Source organism: Harmonia axyridis, chromosome 3, assembly GCF_914767665.1.
Source record: "Harmonia axyridis chromosome 3, icHarAxyr1.1, whole genome shotgun sequence".
Lineage (NCBI taxonomy): Eukaryota > Metazoa > Arthropoda > Insecta > Coleoptera > Coccinellidae > Harmonia > Harmonia axyridis.
Genome location: NC_059503.1, coordinates 58,152,783 through 58,178,464, shown reverse-complemented (window position 1 = coordinate 58,178,464; position 25,682 = coordinate 58,152,783). Strand labels below are relative to the sequence as shown.

Below are 25,682 nucleotides of genomic sequence, written 5' to 3'. Positions count from 1 at the left end.
ACCATGGATTTCCAGAGCTTCATCGACAAATCTCGTACGATAGGGTGGCGCATTTCAATCCAAAAATAAGAAAATTGGCCCGATAGCAGCATGAAACAAAGGGATGATATTGTCAATGACTTGTTTCATGCAAATCTGCGCTTTGATGGTAGCATCGAGCACCAACAATTCTTTACGTCCATTGACGAAAATGCCTTCCCCCAACAGCCTTATTTGGTTCATTTCCACAAATTTACGTCTATCCATTATTGCAAAACAAGTTTCCAGAATTTGATTCACTTGTGAGAACGTAAAACAACCACTTATCCAAAATTTCGCAAACGACAAGAACATGCCCGAAACTGAAAAAGTTATCCAACGAGGAGCAAAAAAACAATTTAGATATAAAAGAGAAAACATCATATTTCCCATAAATGCACATTTGGTAGATAGGAATTGGCAACTTTTGAAACCACAACTTATCCAAAATTCTTAGAAACGCAAACGACAAGAACATGCCCGAAACTGAAAAAGTTATCCAACGAGGAGCGAAAAAACAATTTAGATATAAGAAAGTAAACATTATATTTCTCATAAATACATTTGGTAGATAGGAATTGGCAATTTTTGAAAACACAACTTATCCAAAATTCATAGAAACGCAAACGACAAGAACATGCCCGAAACTGAAAAAGTTATCCAACGTGGAGCGAAAAACAATTCAGATATAAGAAAGTAAACATTATATTTCCCATAAATGCACATTTGGTAGATAGGAATTGGCAATTCTTGAAACGGTCACAAAATTTTTGGACTTAAGTTTTGTGGAGCTTTATAAGTCTATTTCGAGTGGAGCAGTCCTATCGACAAGCTCGAAACAGTGGTGTTTGCTTCGGAATGAGTGAATGACAATAAGTCACCAAAATCTTTCAATATTCAATTTCAATGTCAATTCTCCTTTCGTCAATATATTTGAATGTTTAACTTTCATATTGATGTACCTAATACTCAGCATCATTTTTATTGTCCACTTACGTCAATGTGCAGGAGTTATAATAATCTTCTGAGTGTGGTTATATTTTTCTTGTCTTTATACCAATTTAGGCATTTATTGTTCAGTGCACTTCAGAATTGAATTATATTTAAAAAAAATTTTGTAGTAAGCTTATTATGATTTGTTTCTTTTTGTTGTGATAGTATAATTATTGTATAATTTTATAAGAATAATATAAGAAAATAAGTTTAATTATGTACACCTGTAATTTGGATGAATTATTTTCAAAATAAAAATGAAAAAATAAAATAAGAATAATATGAATGAAATATGAAAATAACGAATTTTCTCAACCCCTAGGTAATCACCATATTTTTGAAAGAGTTATTGGTTTGAGACCTTTTTTAATGAAGAACTATTTTCTTGACATGATTGAAGGTCAGGTTGTTGGAACAAAAACCACCTCTCAGACCTTTGCCGACATGTTTCGACTTTATTCTAAAATCTTCTTCAGGGCTCTATAATTTTTTTTGAAACTTGGGAAAACGAATATCCATGTTCAAAACGTTTATCACAACAATTTTGAAGAGCTATGCAAAAAAGCATTTGCTGCATTCCACCTTTCTCTTTTTCCCTTTCTCGATTATTTTCATATTACAAAAACTGTCATGAAAACCATTCAAAAAACTTTAGTGCCCTTAGTCTCAACAATTTTTCAACTAAAACTAATTACATAATTACGACTTATGATTTGTATTCATCACATTGATGCAATTAAAACTATGCACTGCAGTATCACTGAAAATTCATATAATAAAGTAGGAACCGCATATGAAAATGTTTAAAATGATTTCTGAATATATTTTGTGTCCAGAACCACAAGGTTTTTTTATACTTACCATACTAACCACATGAAAAGAGGAACTAAGCGAGAGAAATTGCAGCAGCAAAGTAACCCCGTCAACTTGGCCTCTCTTTTGTGAGAAAAAACCGCACAGAGCAGTGTACGGTAGAACGCCCAAACCGCAACTAATATATATTATATCTATTTGACAAAATATAAAAATGGGGAATGCACATGTACAAAAGCAATAATTTTCAGTGTTCGGTTTACGGAACCCGTACAGAGAGCTCTAGTCGCAATTAATATTCATTGTAGAAAACCGCACGTGTTCTTCTTTTTTCATGTGTAAATTTCTGTGGTTTTTGTACGGCGCGGTATATCGCGTATCATAAATTATCGTTGAATTAATCAGTATTCAGTCGGAGAAACGGGCAAACAGAACATTCCTAAAAATAATGGGCGAACTACACGTATAATATGTAGATACAGAAAGTAATTAAAAGAATTTAATGTTCCAAATATAAAATTCACCCCATCCCTCCGACCCTCCCGGAACCGCTAACCCCTTCTTTTTTCGTTAGTTTGCATTCGCCGGTGGAGCGAGTCCTGAGGCCCCTCTCACCTTGTCGTTCGCTATCGTTCACTCTCCCGTTTCATTTACATCGTGTTTTATGCGACCGACCACGTTCCGAATTATTTTCGTGGCTTTTTTTATACGCGTTGGGAATGGTTAAGTGTTTCCGGAACATCCTTGCGAATCCGATTGATTTCGAATGATTCCCAAAAACCCCAAAAAAAATTTTTTTTTCGACTCCCTAGAAATGATCGATTAAAACATGATTAGTGCGAAAAATGATTAAATACGTTGTTTACATAGGCGTACAACTTTGCTTCCGTCGTTTTTTTCGAAATTCGAGGCTTTATTGTTAAACACCAATTATAACGGGTGTTTTTTTTTCGAGATATATAACTTTAAGTTGGCATAACTGTTCAAGATGGCGACCGATTTAACAGCTGTCAAGTGATTTATTCTCAGTTTGGTTTGGCAATTCATCATGAATAGACTCACGCCTGAACAATGCTTGCAAATAGTGCAATTTCATTTCGAAAATAATGGTTCCTTGCGGAATACGTATAGCGCACTACGTCCATTTTATTTTGTTTAGCGATGAAGCGCACTTCTGTTTGGATGACTACGTCAACAAACAAAACTGCCGCATTTGGAGTGAAACTAATCCTCAAGTGTATGTCGAAACACCGTTACATCCAGAAAAACTGACTGTTTGGTGCGCTTTATGGGCTGGTGGAATTATTGGTCCGTACTCCTTCAAAAACGATGATGGCCAGAACGTTACAGTCAATGGTGATCGGTATAGAGACACGATTACTAACTTTTTCATTCCTCAATTGAACAACCATGATGTCCAGGAGCTGTGGTTCCAAAAAGACGGCGCAACATGTCACACAGCTCGTGCCACAATCGATTTATTGAAAGACACGTTTGGTGACCCCCTAATTTCACGTTTTGGACCTATGAATTGGCCTCCAAGATCTTGTGATTTAACACCGCTAGACTACTTTCTGTGGGGCTATGTAAAGTCATTGGTCTATGCGGATAAGCCACAAACTCTTGACCATTTGGAAGATAACATTCACCGTGTTATTTCCGATATACGGTCACAAATGTTGGAAAAAGTAATAGAAAATTGGACGTCCAAATTGGACTACATCCCAGCCAGCCGTGGCTCATATGCCAGAAATCATATTTAAAATGTAATGCCACAAGATTATCTTGCGGATAAATAAAATTCATGTCAATCGAATAATCCATCGTTGTTTTATTGCAATTTGAAGTTCTATAGCTTTAAAAAAAACACCCTTTACATTAATGATTCAAAGTATTGTTCATCGCTGTTCACTACTTTCTATCATCTTTCGGGCAGCGTAGGCATCCCTCGTTGAAAAAACTTGTCATCTTTTGAAACGATTCACGAATTGATCCAATTGTTTTACTTCTTCATAACGCCGGAAGTGCTGGTCAGCCAGGCTGTGTGCCGTTTATCCAAACAAGTGAAAGTCCGAGAGAGCAACGTTTAAAGAATACGGCGGGTGGGGTAAGACTTCTCATTTCGACGTTTCCAAGTATGTCTTGACTACTTTCGCAACATGGGGTCGAGCATTGTAATGCTGTAAAGTTACTTCATCATGCTTCTCGTTGTATTGCGGCCGTTTGTCTTTCAATGCTCGGCTCAAAAGCATTAATTGTGTTCGATAAGGACCACATGTGATTGTTTCAGTCAGTTTTAACGACTCATAATACACTACGCCGAGCTGATCTCAACAAAATACTGAGCACGACCTCGAAACCGTGAATATTTGGTTTTCTGTCGACGTGGAAGCATGATTATCATAAGGAACCCATTTTTTGTCTCTAGTCACAATGCGATGCGAAAATCCCTTTTGTCCTTGCCTTGCAAGCAGCTGTTCACAAGAGAAACATCTCTCGGCTTCAACTCGTACGGCTGCCAATTCCCTTGTTTCTGAATCATTCCCATGATTTTCAGGCATTTTGAAATGGCTTGTTGCGTCACTTCCAATGATTCTGCCAATTCTTGTTGAATTTTACAAGAGTCTTGATCAAGTAATGCCTCCAATTCTGCATCTTCGAATACAAAATCCCTGTTCTTGAAGCGTTGAAACCACTCTCGGCATGTTTTTTCTATAAGATGTAGTTGAGAGCATTCGATGAGACTCAGCTGCAGATTTTTTCACATTAAAGCAAAAAATTATAACCTCCCGCAAATGACGAGAATTTGGCTCGTAAGCTAACATGTTTAATCGAGAATAACTTTATGAGGCAGACACAAATCGAGTAATATTTCGATGGCGTTATTTTTAGAAATACTTGAGCTTATTGTATGACATCTACGATCCATTTATTTGGATAACCACCTACCGCAACAGCCATCTATTGCAAAACGGCGGAAGCAAAGTTGTACAACTTTCGAGTTTAAAAAGTTATATCTTATGGCTGGACAAACTTGAATGTGCGGGTCTTCAGGGCTGGCATAACTCATTATAAAAAATTTAAATGGCTATATCTTTTCATTTTCATCGGAAAATATGGTAAAAGAATAAAGTGCCCTTTTTGACCTCAATAATCTACTATTAAAATATATGTACAAGTCAAAGAAACACGCTCTAACTGAATACCTATAAAAAAAAAATCACAGGGAAATGAATTAATTATAGGAAGGATCTTGTTGAAAAAAAAACTCTCTCCTCTGAAATGTTCGAATCACACTTCCTGGATTTAGAATTTAAATAGAAGAATCATTCCATAAAAAGTTGATCATATATAGCACATTTCTCAATACTTAGTGAAGTAATTTGCGTTATGCGCATAAGTAATATCTTCTATGATTTATGCTTTTTGTTTTTGTGTACAGTTTTGGGATAAGCTCTATGTATGCTCCTTTTGTTGATGAATAAAATACATATCAAAAGAACGAATACAGAAAGTGATGCGTGATGAAGCCGAATCCCTTCGCTAATCGAATAGGCCGCAAAATCAGCCGTGTGTAACGAAATCATTAAGAAAAAGGGTCTGACGTTCTGTCCGTCTGTCCGTACCTAGGCCAGAGACCGTCGAACGATTCGGTGCCTTTATTTCCATCAGAGACACACGGACGAGCCGCGCAATAACGAATTCGCTTTATATTTTCGCAGTAGGCTAATGGAATTATCAATAATAAAGGCATTTTGAATTTTGCAGGACGAGCGAGAGGTCCAAGGAAAATCTCGCCCAATTAATGACTACTGATTTACATGCGGAATACGTTATCGCTTTGCTTGCATGCGGTAGCGTCTGAAAATTGGGATTTATTCGACGGTATTTTACGAATGGCCGTAGAGGAAAGACAAAAAAAAAGTTGCTCCACAATCTACGCAAGCAAATAGGGCTGATTGAAGTATATTTTAAGCTGCAGTTTCCCATCTAGAGGAAGAGTATAGAACATATTCATTGATGAGGAGATTTAAAAGGGAACATGAATCAATCTTCCATAAATCATTTCCAGAATTAAAGAATATTTTTAGTTATATCTTCATGATATTGTGATATTTATTTGAGCTGAATATGCCTAGTCAATCAACAACTACAAATCAAGTTTTAACACTGATTAAGACTCGTGTCAAATACTACAAGAATTGGCAGAATCTTTGGAAGTGATGCAACAAGCCAAGGAAATTAGGTGCCGTACGAGTTAAAGTTGAGAGATGTTGAACGGCGTTTGTTTGCTTGAGAACAGCTGCTTGCAAGGCAAAGACGAAAGGGATTTCTTCTTTCTCTGTCAAACCTTCTACCTTTATGCGCAGAACGTTTTCCATTGTTTCAACGAATAGTTGGACAATTTATGATTAATATTTCATGTAAATGTGTAATGGAACGGATACATCAAGGTCTTTCAGACGAAAAACTGCAATATGGTGGTACATACCTATTTGAAATTCCAAAGTTGATCCCCGTACTCCCCACAAGAGTAAATTAAATGGAAGGGGTTCTGGCATAGGAGGACTTTTTCTTCAAAATCGTTAACTTTTTATTCGAAACATCTTTCCGTAGGAATTTCTTATTCGAGATTTTTTACTGATTCAAATTGAAAAAATCAGCAGGTATTGATTCACCTTCTTCTTTCCCTCATAGTTCTCTTGATGTCCTCACGATAACCCTTACGTGGTAACTAGTTAAATGAGAAACAAAAAGGGAAATTAGTGAATTGTAAATTTCATTTTAAAAAACTACAAACTATCTTATACAGATTCAAATACCTTAAAAATTTTTTACCAACGCACCACCTAAAAATGCTATACTACGCACTAGTGGAAAGCCATCTCCGCTATGGAATACTAGGATGGGGAGCTGCAGCGAAAACCCACATTCACCTCCTGGAAATATGTCAGAGACGTTTTCTCAAACTAATTTTTTCTAAAGATCGACTGAACAACTCTGATCAACTATACCTAGGAACTAAGATAATGGACACCAGACAATTATACTTTTTCCACACGCTCATTAGATATCACACTACAAGGCAGACATCACTGGTAACTAATCATTCATACAATACACGAAATCGAAATCAACACCTAGTTCCCTATATGATGAAAACAATAACACAACGTTCCTTCAATTACTTGGCACCAAAATTTTATAATAGTTTACCTGAACAGATGAAAACGTCAGTATATCCACCTCAATTCAAAAAGGCATTGAAGGGATTCATTCTTGAGAATCCAAGACAATTAGTTCATCGCCATTTCGATGCTTACGTGAGCTGAACAAATCATATTCATAGTATGTTACAGTTCACTGCTTGCATAAACAGGGAGAAACATATCATAGTTCTTAATATTATGTAGGTATTTATGTTATTTCTGTTGTTATTGTTATTTTTTGGGTGGATTTTTGTTATTTCTATTTTTGGGTTCTATTTATGAGTATGCTTTTGTGTAGTGATTCTATTGACCTTTTATATTTATGCGAAACAAGTGTAACAACACTTATCGCTAGTCAACTTTATTCATTCATTTTATTTTTTGTGAAACACTTCTTTTTCTGTAATTGTTGTTGAATTAGGGTTATTATTATTATATGAATCATTATCGAAATCGAATGAATATCAATTCAATAGATTCCGGAATCATTGTCATGAAGAGAAAGAAACTCCGTCTAAAAAAGACCACAAAAACTCCGCACTTTGATTTTATTCGAACTCTATCGGAAAAAATTCGCAATCAAAGATTTCCAACGCCCGCAACTTCGCCGGAAGGTATACGCATCAGAGTAGTCGAAAAATCCAATTAGTCGACCGAATTGACTATCCCATCAAGTATAGAACTTTTTTTTAATTCGAAGGAAAAAATTGGTCGCAATCTAATCAGGACGTCTCCCGGCTACGGACTCATAAATATCTAATTGGAAATTTTCTTGAATTATGTATTGCAATTCGCGGAGATCTTCCGGAAAATATCGTCGTTGAATCGATTTTTCACCAGGAAAAATTAGACGGGAGGGAATGGAGAGAAGAGGGCGATTTCCGTTCGAAGTTTCGAATTTAATGAGAAAAACGCGGATCCGAAAATTTGATGAAGTGGTTTGCGGCCTCGTTGTTATGATAATTCTTGGGGATTTCTAATTCGGGGGCGAGAAAATGCCAATTTCGAAGTGCATTGAAAGCATGAGCAGTAATTAGGTTATCTTTTCGTCAACAAGTTGGGTCCACTTTTGCTAAAAGTTGCGTTTGACTGATCGAGATATTATTTTTTTCAGGAGTTTATTAATTCATTTAAATATATTCCCAATGAATGGTTTCGAAATTTAACGAGTTCTTTCATTTGAATTCCGTAATTCGAATTAAGATATTCTGAAACCATCACTGCTAGGAATTTGCGGTGAAAAATATTGTATACAATATCATAATGTTTCCAATTTAATTTTATATTTTGTAGCATTCACCAGAAATGATTTCTTTTTATTTTGTTTCTTTTATTTGGGCCTTCAGAATTAACAGATTTTGTTCTTGAGCAATTTGGTAATGGAAACGATTTGTTCTACATTCCATCCAAATACCTAGCTCCGATAATTTTCAAGAGAAGTTTCGAACGACGCCGACGAACGGATTATTTTATTCGAATTTTTGTGTTCTAAACATTACGAAACGTGAACTGTGAAAATACATATTGCATAAATACTGAATCAAACAGATTGAAATAAATTATTGAACAAAGATATTCCAATGTTTTCAGATATTCAGAAGATTATTAATAGACGTACAACTTTGCTTCCGGCGATTTTTCCGAAATTCGAGAGTTGATTGTGAAAAACTGGTTATAACGGGTGTTTTTTTTCGAGGTATATAACTTTAAGTTGGCCTTACTGTCCGAGATTCTCAGTTTGGTTTGGCAATTCATCATGAATAGACTCACGCCGGAACAACGCTTGAAAATAGTACAATTTTATTTCGAAAATAATGGTTCTGTGCGGAATACGTATCGCGCACTACGTCCATTTTATTTTGTTTAGCGATGAAGCGCACTTCTGGTTGAATGGCTACGTCAACAAACAAAACTGCCGCATTTGGAGTGAAGCTAATCCTCAAGTGTATGTCGAAACACCGTTACATCCAGAAAAGCTGACTGTTTGGTGCGCTTTATGGGCTGGTGGAATCATTGGTCCGTACTTCTTCAAAAACGATGATGGCCAGAACGTTACAGTCAATGGTGATCGGTATGGAACCATGATTACTAACTTTTTCATTCCTGAATTGAACAACCATGATGTTCAGGAGCTGTGGTTCCAACAAGACGGCGCAACATGTCACACAGCTCGTGCCACAATCGATTTATTGAAAGACACGTTTGGTGACCGCCTAATTTCACGTTTTGGACCTGTGAATTGGCCTGCAAGATCTTGTGATTTAACACCGCTAGACTACTTTCTGTGGGGCTATGTAAAGTCATTGTTCTATGCGGATAAGCCACAAACCCTCGACCATTTGAAAGACAACATTCACCGTGTTATTGTCGATATACGGCAACAAATGTTGGAAAAAGTCATCGAAAATTGGATGTCCAGATTGGACTACATCCGTGGCAGCCATATGCCAGAAATCATATTTAAAATATAATGCCAGAAGATTATCTTGCGGATAAATAAAATTCATATCAATCGAATAATCCATCGTTGTTTTATTGCAATTTAAAGTTCTTTAGCTCTAAAAAAAACAACCTGTATATTTATGATCCAAAGTATTGTCCATGGCTGGCCACTACATTCTCTCATCTTTCGGGCAGCGTAAAAAACGGGTAATCTTTTGAAGCGATCCAGGAATCGATCTAATTTTTACTTCTTCATGAGTGCTGGTCATCCAGGCCGTGTGCCATTGATCGAAACAATTGGTAGTCTGAGGAAGCAACTTCTGGAAAATACGGCGGGTGGGGTAGGACTTCCCATTTCAACGTTTCCAAGTGTTTCTTGACCACTTTCGCAACATGGAGTCGAGCAATGTTAGCTGTAAAATAACTTTATCATGTATCTCGTTTTATTGCGGCTGTTTGTCTTTCAATGCTCGGCTCAAACGCATAAATTGTGTTCGATAATGATCGCCTGTGATTTATTCAGTCGGTGACAATTCATAATACACTACGCCGAGCTAGTCCCACCAAATACTGAGCATGACTTCGGAACCGTGAATATTCGATTTAGTTGTCAACGTGGAAGCATGACCGGGATATCCGCATGATTTTCTGCGCTTGGGATTATCGTAATGAACCCATTTTTCGCCTCCAGCCACAATGCGATGCAGAAATCCCTTTCGTCTTTGCCTTGCCAGCAGTTGTTCACAAGCAAACAAACGCCGTTCAACATCTCTCGGCTTCAACTCGTACAGCAACCAATTCAGGCGTTTTGAAATGGCTTGTTGAGTCACTCACAATGGTCTTGTCAATTCTTTTGCGTTTGACACGAGTCTTGATCAACTGATGCCTCCAATTCTGCATTTTCGCAAACCTTCTCTCTTCACGTTCATTCAACAATAGCAGCGTCATCATAGGTATTTGAGAGCATTCGATGAGCATCAGTCTCACATTTCTTCATATCAAAGCAGAAGACTAAACTAAAACCTCTGGCAAATGACGAGAATTTGGCTCAACAACTGACATATTTAATCGGGAATAACTCTACGATCCACACACAAATGGACTAATATTTCGATGGCGTTATGTTTACAAATACCTAACCACATTGTATGACATCTATACGATCAATTCATTTTGACTACCACTAACCGCTACAGCAATCTATTGCAAAACGGCGAAAGCTCAGTTAAGTAAATAATTACTTATTTGATCACTATCGATTATCAGCGCGTAGATCAACTTGTGAATCAAGAGAAAATCAATGAAACTTTGGATTGAAGTCACTTCTGGTAACAGCTCAATCAAATCCTTTAGTACAGGTTTCTTAAATGAAGTCACCGCTCATTTCTCTATTGTAATAGTTCTCTATTTACATTATTTCCCTCGTTTCATCGCTCTAATTTCGGTACAGATAACAGAAAAACCAAATAACAAATAAATCACTGTCCACCTCTGTTCTAATCCCGACAATTCCCAGTTGACGGACAGGATCGCATCCCCATCCATCTTTTCATTTCATTTTACTGCATTCGGTAGAAAGACGTCAAAAGATTTTATTGGTATTTGATGGGGCTGACGTATTAGTAAGATGGGACATTGCCAACTTTACTGTATGATTTTTTCTTGTATCGGGGTTTTATTCTTCAATAAAAAAGTCGTGAATTTTTTGTTACCTCTCGTTTAGGTCTACGCGACCGTAAACGTATTGTGGCTTGAGTGATTTTGTCGATTATCGACCGATACTTCCTAACGTAATTTTTTTAGGTGATCCGTGACAATAGCCAAATCTAATTTATAGTCACAAATGGTGGAAACACTGGAAATTCTACATTAAGGTTCAGTAATCTGATGGTCAATGATATCTACAAATCATTCAAGAATAAGATTTGAACTTTTTTAGCTGAGCTAGAGTGCTAGTACCAAATTACATGAGAGTTATCAAGGTTTTGAATACAGAATTATGGGCACTCAGGAGTTTTTCGCTCTAATAACACCCTTGAACACCTTATATACCTACACCTATATAAAATTTTGGGGTCTCCACAGGTACGATTGGCGCATAAATGACGAGTGCTCAAATCTTCCTGATGTTACATAGGTAAGTATGTACTATTATAATTCTTTCAGACTCGAAATTAAAATTTAAATTGAATAAAAACTATTACATCGAGAATATAATTTCATCGAAAATGAGAAATTATGATTGACTGAGTGGATTTAATTGTAGCGCACCATTGGGTAGGAAAAATTAATAAGGAAGCTGAAAGGAATTTGAATATAAGTTAAGTTTTGAGTTGTCATTATAGATAAAATTTTTTTTGATAATTGAAATAAGAGAAGATAGTTATGTTAGCTATTTTAGTTAGGTTGGTTGTTCTGTTGAAAATAAATAATTCTAAATTTTTTAATTTAAAAATTTTATTTTTAGATTGTGACTTGAATCCATCCCAATTTTCGAAATTTAAAATAATAAATAATCAAAATAAAAAGATAGATTCAAGAAATTGAATGGTGCCCCACGTTGGGCGCCAATTGATATGATTTCAATTATCCGTAGGTACTGAAAACCTGTACAGTTATTCATGAAACACCCTAAGAAAATACGAAAGATTTTTTGAATTAAAACTCTTCGGTTCTTCTTTGAGATAATGTGAATGGAAATTTCAAGTAAGGTATAATGTAGATTTTACAGGATATGCTAACGAAAATTTGCCCCCCCAGAACTCAGAAACGAAGAATTTTTCGAATATTTAAAAAAACAGGTCAACTTTCGTTTTGAGGGGGACGAATTTCCATCATGAGTTTGTTCCGGAAAAACCACCCTCATGAAGGTGGCATCAACCCTTAACATTTTTGGATAGGAAAGAGATGTCGAGTGTTGGTTTGTCTCAAATTCAAAGAGTTTTAAAGAATTCAAGAATAATTTTCAAGTTCTGTATTGGGAGGAAGAATTCCTATGACAACATAACCACTTGAGGGTGGCATCAACCCCCAATTTTTTTTTTTCAATAGGAAAGAGACTGCGGATGTGAGACTTTTCAACTAAACCACACCCTATCAAAAAATGGTGGGGGTTGTTGCCACCCTCAGGTGGTTTTTTCGGAACAATGTCCTCAATGGAATTATATCTCCCTAATACCGAAGTTCACAATTAATTTTGATTGTTCAAAATTCTTAAGTTCTTGTGTTTGGGTGGTTCAACTGTCTGTTCACCATCACCTTTTGAGGGTATTTATTTTTATATTCCGTGAACACAAAATTTATTACAATTAGCTCTTTCACGCAACGTTTTTTATAAAAAACAAAATAAACATTCTACATTTCAATTTCATTTGAACCCGGGATGAAAATTTTCCACACACTCGAACAAGTCTTAACAAAAAAATGATTTGAGCCCGTCACCTGAACTTTCGTTCATGTGTGATCGAACTTCCTAGGTTCATATAATTTGTGTAAAAAGCAAGATTCATAGTAAGATAATTTAAACATAATTCATGAAGCAAATGAAATTACTCAAAAGAAGATACCACGAAAAGAGATTGAGATCCAATGGGACAGAAGTCTCCCCTGCCCAAACAAACACCCTCAACAAAACGTTGTCCTACGAACTTAAATGAGCCCTCAATAATTTTTTGAAAGATGTCAATCTGTTCATTTTCGTTAATTCTCTGAGGAGGAGCTGTAGAGTTCTGGACGGTAATAAAATATACTTCTTTGGGTGATGTTCTTGAGGGTAAGTTCAATATTATATATATAATATATAATTTTAACTGGGTTGTGTGGAGAACATAAGTAACTTTCAAACGAACCAACACACTTGATATCCATTCCCTATTCAAAAGTTTTGTGGGCCGATGCCACCTTCATGAGGGTGGTTTTGTCGTCCCCCTAAAAACAGAAATTGACCTGTTTTTTTAAAATCTTCGAAAATTCTTCGTTTCTTAGTATACAACCTGTATACATAAAGATGAAAGCATTTCAAAGTTTCAGCGTATCCAAATAAAATTATCGATATATAGGTCAAACCAAAAACAAATACTGACGGAATACGTAAGAATATTCCACGAAATATATCCGCGTTGTAGAGTGGCGTGAGAGGGAGGTTGGTAATACGTCTGATACGCAAATTGAAAGGCGTGTAAACAGAAGGATGAAACATAAAAAGCCGTGATTGGAAAAGCGGGAGAAACTTCACCGGCAGCATCAGAAAGAATTAACGATTCCGACGATTTCCACTCTCTTTACCCATCCGAAAAGCTATCCGTCTGTTGCAAATAAGGACTTCAGATGCGGATTAGGGAGATCTACCGGAGGAGATTTGATGCATCGTTATCCACTTCAATTCATAAATTCAAAAAATATATTCAACAAAATTTCTCTTCATATTGTGCTTCGTAAATAGCATTTCAAATTAAATACTCACTTTTCGATGCACTCACCCAACAGTGAAATTCCAGAAAACTGGAATTTTCGAATCACTACTCTACCAGGTAGAAAATTGTTCATACTACAGATTGACGTTAACAAAGTCGCATCTTCGAAGACCCTTTTGAAGTGTCATTTGCTTTGTTCAATGAAGATATAAATTTTCTATTGGTAATCCGAATAATTCAAGAGCTTTTCCTTAACTCCTGAAATATGAGAAGGTAGTATTTAGCGCTGAAAAAGTTTTTGAGCAATTCTTGACCTTGTAAAATTCAAAAATTGGATACAAAATTCTTCCATCGCTCTCCTTTCTCAGATGAAGATGGAACATAAAATAAAGTTAATTAAAAATTGTGAAATTTGTATGAATATAAAGGGGGTTTTTTTCGAGGTATATAACTTTGAGTTGGCATTTCTGTTCAAGATGGCAACCGATTTAACAGCTGTCAAGAGATTTATTCTCAGGTTGGTTTGGCAATTCATCATGAATAGACTCACGCCTGAACAACGCTTGCAAATAGTGCAATTTCATTTCGAAAATAATGGTTCTGTGCGAAATACGTATCGCGCACTACGTCCATTTTATCGTCGACAAAATCGTCCATCTGAGCAGTTAATTCGATTAACCATGGAACTTTTTCGCACCACGTTTACTCTTATTGATAACTCGCATCACCAGAGACGCCGTACGGTGCGTACAGAAGAAGCTATTGCTGCTGTAAAGCGTATCATGGAGGAAGACCCGAATGAGTCTATCCGCCATCGAGCACAGGAATTGGATCTGTGTACATCCACTTTATGGAAGATTTTGCGGAAGTATCTTGGTTTGCGTGCAAAATCCAACTCGTGCAAGAATTGAAGCCAAACGATCATCAAGTAAGGCGTAGATTCGTCGAATGGGCCCAAAATGAGATTGCCGTTGTTTCCGATTTTCATAAGCGAATTTTGTTTAGCGATGAAGCGCACTTCTGGTTGAATGGCTACGTCAACAAACAAAACTGCCTCATTTGGGGTGAAACTAATCCTCAAGTGTATGTCGAAACACTGTTACATCCAGAAAAACTGACTGTTTGGTGCGCTTTATGGGCTGGTGGAATCAATACTTCTTCAAAAACGATGATGGCCAGAACGTTACAGTCAATGGTGATCGGTATAGAGCCATGATTACTAACTTTTTCATTCCAGATTGGACTACATCCGAGCCAGCCGTGGCGGTCTTATGGCAGAAATCATATTTAAAATGTAATGCCACAAGATTATCCTGCGGTTAAATAAAATTCATGTCAATCGAATAATCCATCGTTGTTTTATTGCAATTCAAAGTTCTATAGCTCTAAAAAAAACACCCTTTAGTTCCTTCAGATGGGATTTCTTCGATTATTGAGAAAACAGAAATGTTCAGACCCTGAACCAATTCTGAAAATGTCATTAAACAATAAAGGCTAGAATTGACTGAAAATTTCAAATATTTGCAATAAATTACACCGCTATCTTCCGTTTTCCTTGCGCATAGTAGCGAATTCACATAACAGTTGTACGTTGTACGGAAGGAACTCTTTTATCATTTTTCAACATGAGTTCCGTTGTACAAAGACGAATCATCATCGCTCACCCCTGGATCCGCTAGTGTCGCAACCAACAGCAGATACGACTAAGTTAAAATTTTTTGTGTAGATGTAACAAATCAAACAATTGGATATATAATTAAATTATATTAAATAACGGATCTACCAGCATCTATTTTTAAGAGGATCAAAATAAAAAAAATAGTGCGACCGTGACAGGACTCGAACCTGCAATCTTCGGATTCGAAGTCCGACGCCTTATCCATTAGGCCACACGGCCTCCTATTAGGGGATGCGTATTCGTTTGCACTCAGATCGGAGGGTTGATTCAGGGTGAGCGGAAGTCTCATCCCTCTTTGTTCGATAAAAATCAATTCTCTAATCCAAAGTGAAATATATATATTATAAGCATTGAAATGGATAACATTTCCACTTATTGATCCAGGGTTATTTCTGATCCATCACACACGGATAAGTTTTGGTAATAAAAAGTAGGTACTATGTATTAATAACAATCATATTCCATAAAAATATCTTCTCGGCATATTATTTATGTAATTGGTCAGAAGGTAGGAATTCGTGGTGGCTTTTTTTGCTGAGAGATGCAGTGGCGACGCTAGGGAGGGTCTAGGGGGGTCCCGGGCCCCCCTAAAATTTTGCTACACCCTTCCTAAAATTTGACATACTGAGGCTAAAATAATTAACAAATTAGCTATAATTTCGCTTTATTTTGGCCCCCCCAAAAAAAAAATTCAGACCCCTCTTGGTCAACCCTGTTTTTGAAACCTGGCGTCGCCACTGGAGAGATGGCGAGGAGGCTGCATAATTTTCGAAAGAAAGGCACCGCTTGAAGAAGGAATCCAATCGTTTTACGGCACAGCAAAGACAAGGGACCGTGTGGCCTAATGGATAAGGCGTCGGACTTCGAATCCGAAGATTGCAGGTTCGAGTCCTGTCACGGTCGCAAAAATTTTTAGACATAATTACATGAAAAAAATAATAAAGAATCTGAAAATTTATTCCATTGGATATGACCTCAGAGTGAAAAACATGGATAGGGGAAGTAATGTCATTTTCAGTAAGCAAATTTTGTCCCCATCATGAATAAGTAAATTTCTCCAGAAAGAACGAACTTCTTATGTCCCATAGTGAATCAACGTTTCATGTTCATATTAACTCGAAATATATTCAAATAAATACCTCAATACAGGGTGGCCAAGAGATTAACGTAAAAAAAAAGGGTCGCTCGTGAAAAAGTTACATTTCCACTATTTTTATCAAAGTTACGAAGCTGGTTATTTTATGTATAAAAGTAAAGTTCGTGGAGATTAAGTTACAAAAAAAATTCACAGAAAAGACAAGAAAAAAATCATAAATTCAAAAAAGTACTGCCTTGGCTATAGTTTTTGCACACTCGTGTAGAAATAATTCTTCTCAGGAAATATAGATCTTAAATTTCAGAAGAGTTAAATACACACATCGTCAAAAGTCTTGCCCCCTCTCTAAACTCTCAACTTGTTGAATGTAACATGACAATTTCTGGTATGTAGAGTCTTCACTATCTTATCATTTAAATGAAAACAATAAACCAGCAAAAAATGTTTCTTGTTCAGGAGAATTCAGGTGTTCTCGAAGTTAATCCGTTTTCAGCGAATAACGAGAGTTGTAAATATTGTAGAATATTCCGTGGTAAATGCCAGGATATCCGATTTCTCAGTTTAACAAGAACAGTAGCCCTCCATCAAGAAGCTTTGTCGAACCATCAGATTGCGGAACGTTTGAATAATGCACGGACTTCAGTGAGACGCATTGTGGCCTTTTTTCCTGGAAGCGGGCAGCGTTGCTGGTCGATCCAGAGTAACATTTGCAAGGAAAAACCATTATATCGCAAATTTCACTCGAAGGAATCGAACGATACCTGTAACAGTACTTCGAAGTCATTTTTTGAGGACCTGTAGACGGGTAGTCTCAACCAGTACTATAAGGAGCCGGTTGCATTCCCCAAAATCAAGGGCAAGAAGACTTTCAAGAGTATCTCGGATATCATCTGGACATACAGCTACCCTTCGGCAACGGGCAGAACACCACCAAAACTGGCTTTTACCACAATGGTGCAACGTTTCTTTTTCGGGCGAGTCATCCTTCGTTTTACAAAGTGATAGTAGACTAGAGGAGAGATCCAGACAGTCTAGAGCGACTCAATTTTACCCTGGAAGTTGTACCCTGCTAATATTCAGTTGCCGTACCCCTCATTGGTGCCATCTACGTAGAACACATCATTGAACCAATAACTGTTCCTCTGCTGAACGAATTTGGGGATAATTTCATTTATTAGGATAATAACGTCCCACCACGCCACTCACGAAGGGTTCAAAATCTTCTTCAAGAGAACAATATCCAGAGGATGAACTGACCACCAAACTCACCAGACATTAATCCAATTGAGCACATAAAGGATAACTTAGGGAGAGCAATACCCAATCGCCAAAACCCACTTTTTACTTTCCAGGAATTGAGCTTAGCCCTTCAGGAAGGATGGAACGAAATTCCTGAAAATTTCATTAATGACTTGATTCGTGCAAAGAGTAACAAAGAATTTATATCAAATAAATGGTGTTTTTTTAGAGCCATAGAACTTTAAATTGCAATAAAACAACCATGGATCATTCGATTGACATGAATTTTATATATCCGCAAGATAATGATGTGGCATTATATTTTAAATATGATTTCTGGCATATGATCGCCATGGCTGGCTCGGATGTAGTCCAATCTGGACGTCCAATTTTCGATGACTTTTTCCAACATTTGTGGCCGTATATCGGCAATAACACGGCGAATGTTGTCTTCCAAATGGTCAAGGGTTTGTGGCTTATCCGCATAGACCAATGACTTTACATAGCCCCACAGAAAGTAGTCTAGCGGTGTTAAATCACAAGATCTTGGAGGCCATTTCACAGGTCCAAAACCTGAAATTAGGCGGTCACCAAACGTGTCTTTCAATAAATCGATTGTGGCACGAGCTGTGTGGAATGTTGCGCCGTCTTGTTGGAACCACAGCTCCAGGACATCATGGTTGTTCAATTCAGGAATGAAAAAGTTAGTAATCATGGCTCTATACCGATCACCATTGACTGTAACGTTCTGGCCATCATCGTTTTTGAAGAAGTACGGACCAGTGATTCCACCAGCCCATAAAGCGCACCAAACAGTCAATTTTTCGGGATGTAACGGTGTTTCGACATACACTTGAGGATTAGCTTCACTCCTAATGCGGCAGTTTTGTGTGTTGACGTAGCCATTCAACCAGAAGTGCGCTTCATCGCTAAACAAAATAAAATGTACGTAGTGCGCGATACATATTTCGCACAGAACCATCATTTTCGAAATAAAATTGCACTATTTGCAAGCATTGTTCAGGCGTGTGTCTATTCATGATGAATTGCCAAACCAAACTGAGAATAAATCACTTAACAGCTATTGAATCGATTTCGATCTTGAACAGTAATGCCAACTTAAAGTTATATACCTCGAAAAAAAACACCCGTTATATTGCAGTTGAAATAAAGGATTAATTTCATTTCCAGAACATAGATGGTTGGCTAGAGGGCCAAGGATTTTGACTATGGTTGTATGTGTATACGCACCAATAAAGAGAATTCTATTTCAAAGGGCAAGTTCTTCCAAAGGCTAAAACACGCGGAAGTCCTGCCCTGTCGAACGCAGTCGATTTTCACTGTCGACTTTGATCAAAGATTAGCTTTGAGTAAGTCTGATGGGTATGATTCCATGAAATATTAATGGATCGAAAGGTAATGGAATAAATTAATTTCTAAAAGCAATATTTCGCATCGCACTCCAAGGATTAGACATAGCACCCGGCCAATCGGAACGGTCCGGAAATTAAAGAGAATGCTTAATCAGCACATGTTTGAATCAATATATTAATTGATCCGGATTTCGGCAAGACGCCTAGATCTGTTAATTATCTGATGAATTGGGAATCAACCAAATTCTTGGACTCAAAAAGATTTGAAAGCATTCGTTCGCGATCTACTTTGAAGAATGTGATTGACGCTCTTGTTGTTGCTGTATGATTAGCCGATAAACTTTGTCCAGTGAATTTAAATCCGTTACTATTCTATAAACATTGAAGATGAAAATAATATTAAGTTCGTTTGAATGAAGGTATGCCAACGTTCAAATTGTAGCGATTTCTCTATTCCGAGCGTTGTTAATTCTCCATGTTAGATGGCGCCTCACGTTTCGATTGTGAAATTGCCATGTCTTGAGTTCTTTTCAGAATGGAATATTACCAATGAGTCTCAAAAAATTGATGCGTTCACTTTAGATAAAAAAAACCTTGAAATGAAAATATTGTATATCAATATAAAATTGGAAGAAAAATCGAGGAAAGTGCAAACTAAGGGCAGTTTCTTAATAAAAATCAGTTGAGAATAATTTTATCTCTAATTGAGTGAAATATATTTAGGTGAATAATATCTATCAACATGAAATATTTAGATTGCTTGCTGAAAGTTATCAAATATGGAGCGTTGGTATGCTCGCGTTTTCGTCAGTGGCAGATTTACAGATTAACTGCCTTTATGCTATTCAAGTTTCGCCGCCTCTGAACTTCTCAATTTCAGTCATAATAATTTTCAGAAATTTAATTTGACAATTTGCTGTCATGATAAGCCCATTGATATTATCATTATACTCCTAAATATCTTGGTATTGAACTTGATTCTTCTTTGAATTCCGAAGTTTCCTTGGAAATTTTGCGTATGGAATTGAAGTCGCATATTCTTAAAAAATTAGCAGGTTCTTCATGAGGTGCTGATGCCAGCACTCTTTTTAGTAATTATTCATGTAAAGATATTGAAATCTTGAGTATTTGGCTCTGTACAGGGTGGGCAAATTTCGATGTTTTAGCACTACAACTTTTAAACCAGAAGAGACAAAATCTGATACCCCATTCTCGGTCTCTTTTTCTGGGAAACTAACAAGGGTAGTTCATTTTTGGCCACCTTCTTTTGTTTTCGAGTTATAAGCGAAAATTGGAAAAATGTTTCCCAATTTTCACTTATATGTTTACGTTAAACTTTATGTTAACGTAAACGTGAACGCTAATATAAATGTGAACGTTAACGTAAACGTAAACGTTGACACTAACGTTAACATGAACATTAACGTAAACGTAAACGTTACGTTACGTATACGTTCACGTTTAGGTTTACTTACGTTTATGTTACGTTAAAGTTCAAATTCACTTTTATGTTTATTATTATTATTCCTTGTTCTCTATCTCGTTACTTGAAGTTACTTCAAAGTTTTGTTAGCTGGATACGTGTTTTTGGTTGAATCGGTCAACTGTAATTCTATTAAATTGGGATAATGAAACACCGGATTTCTTAACAAATATATTGAATTTGGCTGTACAAGTTATGTGTTTACAAGGTTACAGCTACGAGCGTACTGAATATTGTACCCCGATTTCCTGGGGATGTTAAGCATCGCTTTGGATTTTGCATACCAAAGCGCAATCCAAGTCCCTGATTGGTCCACGTCTTCGTTCCTTGCCCTTAGATGTGACTTCAGGATGACCATATATAGCGCCAATGTGGCGCCAAGGATGTTCCTGTTCTATTTTTAGCCCCCGCTGTACCTGCTGGGGTTGGTTTTCCAACCTAAATGCGTCTCTCTGAATATTCAACTGCGCGTTAAGTTTGCGTGAAATTCACTTGACCTTCGTATATGCTTTCTTCAAAATATTTTCTTCTTGTGAAATCTACAGAATTAATTCGGCCTAGACCACTTATCTTCTAGTGTCCACTCATAGGAGCCATCCATAACATCATCAGTGCGGCCAGCCCATTCCCCACAGCCTCCCTTGCCGTTACAGCGTAACGGACGCGCCAACTGCACCATCGTCGGGGGATAAACCCGACCTGTCGCCAATGTTCGGTTGGCCGTGTTGAGCGGAACCCGATCGCATAATAGGCCTCGATACCTCTCCTCTGTCACAATAATCGTGCCGGAATGATCCTTCATGTCGACCTGCCGAGCGTGTTCGAAAACGATTACGCGATCGACTGGCAATTGGGCGTCGGGCGGCTCGAAACAATGCATTATCGGCATCAGCTGTTACACCTCTCGCGCGATGAGTCCTGTTCGCGCGTTCTATCCGATATTGGCAATAATGTCGAGGCAACATGTGGCCCCGTATCGATTTTTCGCGTTGGGCGCCGCTGGGTATCCGATAGGCGTTCATTAACTTACATGTAATGATGTTCATTGAATTCGTTATGTTATTAATCGAACATTTTTAAAATTAATTTTTAATAGTCCTCTACCTTGTAATGTTACAATTGCCCATGAGACTCTAAGAGTGATTTTAGTTTCTTATTTGGTAACAACACTCCTAACCGGGTTATTACAAATTTAATAAAATTAAAATATATAAAGATCGATACTTTTCACTCTAAACAAATAATATTGAAATAAAAACCTAACTTGAATCAGTATTTAATGAGATACTGTGCTGTTAGGATGCAACCTCTTCTGTAGATTATCTTCACCCTTCTAAACAAAAAATCTTAACAGGAAGCTATGGTACTCCAATTCCCATTCAGCAAAGCTGATGTAATAACGTAAGGTATTAAGAAGGTGTTCTCTCAATTTCAGGAACCAAAGTGGTTCAACGTACGTACCATTCCAACTTATATATCCCTAGGTAGTACTTCTTGATAATTTTCAATGCCAAGAGAGGTTTCTGTTGTTCCAATCCCACAAGAGGTGCTCCTGGTAAATGAACAACGATATCAGAATATGTTAACCTGAATTCACAACTCCTTCTCGAATTTCTAACCAAGAAATTGTATAGAAATGATCACATTTATCTTAAAATAAACCTTAGAAGGGGTGTTGCTGAAATTATTTGACACAAAAAGAATTCCACCAAACCTGAAATACGTTTCCACTAGATGGATGACAAAAAAAAGGACTGTTTCAAAATTAATCATTTCGTCCTGTGAGATTATTACTTGTTGAATGCAAATATTCATATCATTACTTACCGACAATCCCAACACAATTTTCGCCGATAAATTAAATTCTAAATCCCAAATTAAACTAGTAATGGTTGAAATCTAAAACAAGGTACGTTTCTTTCCTGAAGTCTCGATAATCATTGAAAATCTTATAGAAAATTCTCTGTTTCTTTCTCTGAATACGCGCAACCGTTGGCGCTTCATCGGCGACCAACCAAATACGACGAATCGATAAATTGAAAATTTCAGTAGCGTAACATGAATTGAAGCTGTCAATTTTGAAACTTTCATATTTTGACATTCGAATAGTAAAAACTAGCGATACATGCTTCAATAACGCACTGAAATTCTTAAAATTCGAAAAGAAAAGATGAAAATCTTTGCAAACACAGTTCGCGATATAAAACACTTTTGTGTCGTCGTGAAGCACCTTCTCGGACGGCAATAGCAAACTTGGTGGAAAAATTTGAGCTGTTGGGACAAGTACGTGAAGAAAAAAATCAAAATCTAGTGCATCGCTCAAAAATAACTGAAATTATTGTTGCTGTAGCCTTCCACAGATGTCATAAACAACGTATTTTGCATAAATCCTTAGGTCTTAAAGCAATAATTGACAGCAGTCCGACCATTAGTTTGTGAGATATTGCGTTGTGAGTGAAACTACTTTTGTTATTCGAAAAAAGATGAAAAAAATAGAATTTCGTGTGATGATAAAATATTGCATTTTGAATGGAAAAATACAGTTGAAGCCAAATCTTGGCTTGATGAAGAGTTTCCGGGGTCTGCAACAGGAAAATCAACCATCGTTGATTGGTATGCTAAGTTTCAACGTGGTGAAATGAGCACCGAAGATGGTGAATGCAGTGGACATCCAGAAGAGGCTGTCACCGACGAAAAAATCAAAAAAGTTCACTAAATAATTTTTAATGACCGTAAAGGCCAGGGGATCAAGATAGCAGATATTGTGAAGATATCATCTGGAAGTGTACATCAAGTGATAATATTTGTACATGAGAAAGCTGTGTGCAAAATGGGTGCCGCGGGAGCTCACAATCGATCAAAAGCAAAAACGTGTTAATGATTCTGAGCAGTGTTGGAAGCTGTGCGATGAACCTGAATTTTTGCGTCGATATGTGATCCACCATTTCACTCTGGTATCCAATCTACAATCAGCTGAGTGGACTGCATTCGATGAACCGAATCCAAAGCGAAGAAAAATACAACAGTCAGCTGCAAGGTTATGGCATTAGTATTCTGGGATGCGCAAGGTATAATATTCACAGATTATCTCCAAAAGCACCAGATCATCAACAGCGATTATTATATAGCGTTATTGGAACGTTTAAAGGATGAAAAAAGGTGCTGCTTCATGAAGACAATGCGCCGTGTCACAAATCAATGAAAACAATTGCAAAATTGCAATTGCTACGAATTGCTTCTGCATCCACCGTATTCGCCAGATCTGACCCCCAGCGGCTTTTTCCTGTTCTCAGACCTCAAAAGAATACTCGCTTGAAAGAAATCTATCGCCAACGAAGAAGTAATCGCCGAAACTGAGGCATATTTCGAAGCGAAAGACAAATGGTAATACAAAAATGGTATCGAAAAGTTGGAAGATCACTTTAATCGCACTATCGCCCTCGAAGGCAACTATGTTGAATTATTAGATAGTTTTTCCAAAAAAAAAAATGTGTTTTACTAGAGTAGGCCGGGAATTTTCCAATTGGCCTGTTATGCATAGGTGTCACTTGTAGTTCATTATATTCGTCAAATTCAAAAAATCTTCTAGTTAATAATCAAATTCAACAAATTATGTGAAAAATAAAGTTACACTTACACCTATAAATTCTTGATTTTAATCAGTTCTTTGAGTGTGGAAACAAAGTATGTACCCGAACGACCTTTTACCGCCATATCGAAAAATCCAGAGGAAGCATTCCCGATCAGAAAAAAAGACAACAGTATACCGGACTTATGAAGCCATAAATATTGCTTAGCACCCAGATATACCCTCAGAGTATCCTTGCGGTAATCCATCTCCATGAAAAAAAAAAAAAACTGGTAATGCATCGGTTATTTATATTTTTATCGAGCGCTAATGCCTCCAAATGGCACCCACAATGTAACATTAACAAAATACTAATCTTAATAAATGATCGGCGTGAAATCAGGTAGCTGCGAGGCCTTCGGCGATATAATAAACATCCTGTCCTTTGTGAGTACACAATCCCTAAATACGTTATTGAGAAGCATGACTAGGCGATGAGTTGGAATATCGAAACCCTTAATCGGTCGAGTCGCTCTGTCTGGACCGGTAAAGGATCTCCGATCGAACCTTTTTTGTTATTGGGAATATTATTCGACTTTCGACGGATCGTGACCTCCAAAAGGTAGGAGAGTATTTGCCTGTTGATTATCATTATTGATTTCGTTGAATCGTAAGCATTGGCACTGTTATATTAGCCGCGTTTTATTTTGAGTATAATATTTTGAAGAACATTTCTGTCATTTCTCACATGAGGGTAATGCAATTTTGAAAAAATAGCAACGGTTAAAACACCTCAAAAATATCCCATCGTCCATGAAACTACAAGAAATACAGTTCACACTATTCAGGAATGATATGTAAATAACTTCGTGCATGTTTAGATAACGCGTTTTTTCGTCCAATTATCTTATTATTTTTATTCTCTTGTGATGCCGAAAACATGTTGGAGAAATTTATTCGAGCTATAGTCGCAAAATTACTTTATTCCGAAAATAAAATTCGCGTACGCACAACGCGCGATCCGCTCCCGAGAAACACTCCATAAAAACTAAAGAAGCACTAGTAGCTACTGGTGCTTTTTCTAACTCCTTATCAAAGTCATCAGAAGAGCTACTGTACTGTTATGGGTCGTCTGTATTGTTCATCTTTCTGAATATTTGATTTAGAATTTAATATTTCGATCCAATAACCAATATAATTTTGAATTTGATGAAGACTCTTTTCTCAGTAGTGTTCAATAATTGAATTTAATAAATAAGAAATTTAATTAATAATGAAAATTGGATAATTCAACTGATGACAAATACCTATCTAAAGTAATTATAAAATTACTTTTCTAAATCTTCAATTATCCCAA

At 36.9% G+C, this 25,682-nt stretch overlaps 2 non-coding genes across 2 annotated transcripts; one reads left to right on the top strand and one right to left on the bottom strand.

The window, feature by feature from the left end:
* Positions 1–15,712: 15,712 nt before the first annotated feature.
* Trnar-ucg lies at positions 15,713–15,785 on the bottom strand. Its single transcript has one exon. It is a non-coding gene; the product is annotated as a tRNA-Arg (tRNA).
* Positions 15,786–16,396: 611 nt separating this feature from the next.
* Positions 16,397–16,469, top strand: Trnar-ucg. The gene has a single exon. It is a non-coding gene; the product is annotated as a tRNA-Arg (tRNA).
* The last annotated feature ends 9,213 nt before the right edge of the window (positions 16,470–25,682 follow it).